General features: G+C 59.2%; 1 protein-coding gene across 2 annotated transcripts in view; it reads right to left on the bottom strand.

Moving 5' to 3' along the window:
- The window catches only part of PDGFB (platelet derived growth factor subunit B), a 19,891-nt gene that overhangs the window by 16,642 nt on the left and 2,196 nt on the right, over window positions 1–1,053 (bottom strand). The window lies entirely within an intron of this gene.

Genomic DNA, 1,053 nt, shown 5'->3' with positions numbered 1-1,053 from the left:
AGGCATCACATGACAGTGGGAGTCACCCTCCCCAGAAGCAAGCTCAGCTGATGGAGATGGGACCTCGCAGGCCTACGCCAATCCCCTACCGGGCCCTGCCTCAGACCTCCCAACCCTCTTTCCCAGCTGCTGAGGACTCCACCTGAGCTCAGTCCACACATGCCTGGGACATGGCCAGCCCCAAGGCCACCTCTGCCAGCAAGCCCTCCTGGAGTGCCCTTGCCTAGACTGCCCCCCATGTCCATAGGTTTAGGTTTCTTCCTCCAGAGCTGCCTGAGGCTTACTCAGGCTTAGTAGGAAAGTGCTTTGTAAACTGCAAAGCACCACACAACTGTGGGGTCCTGAGAGTCATGTATTTGTTCAAGGATGCTGCGATTAAAGTGAGAAGAAGGGCACCGACTTCTGTGCCATACCTCCCCCCCTAAAATACATACCCAAGGAGTTGTGGGAAAGAAGGAGGAGGTGCTGGATGAAGCTGGGAATGGCAAGGGCAGGCCTGGGAAAGCCTTATCCAGCTGTCACCCAGCCTCTCCAGGGCATGCTGGGATCAGCAAAGAGGACAGAACAGTGGGGGGTGGGAACCCCCTCAGCTGCTCAGAGTCCTCCAGTCTTGAAGATTCAGAGAAGGGCCCTGGCCATGACAGTGCCCGCCAAGTACATCAACACCATATTCAACCACATGGGAGTGGTTGAAAAAAGTAATCACGGGAGGGTAATTAATGCTTGACCAAAAAAAAAACCGTGGGTGTTGTGGAGCCAGGACCTAATGGGAGGGTCCCTGTTTCCTCTCCCTTATGGCACCCAGGAAGGAAATGGAGTCGCTACAGAGGTGAGGAGGTTCCAGGGCCCATGGGGGCCCACCTGTGGCGCGGCGGTGGACAGTTGGTTCTGGGCTGTGCGTGCGTGCGTGGGTGTGTGCGCACGTGTGCTCAGGCCGCGTGTGCGGGCACCGTGCGTGTGTGTGTGTGGTGCGCGCGCGTGTGCCCCGCGTGTGTTCGGGCGTGGCGGCGGCGGGCGCGCGACCCGGCCGCGGTAGTGCGTGCCCGTCGCTCT

Source organism: Pteropus alecto, unplaced genomic scaffold, assembly GCF_000325575.1.
Source record: "Pteropus alecto unplaced genomic scaffold, ASM32557v1 scaffold157, whole genome shotgun sequence".
Taxonomy (NCBI): domain Eukaryota; kingdom Metazoa; phylum Chordata; class Mammalia; order Chiroptera; family Pteropodidae; genus Pteropus; species Pteropus alecto.
The sequence above is the reverse complement of the archived record's forward strand: the minus strand, read 5'-3'. Positions and strand labels throughout refer to the sequence as shown.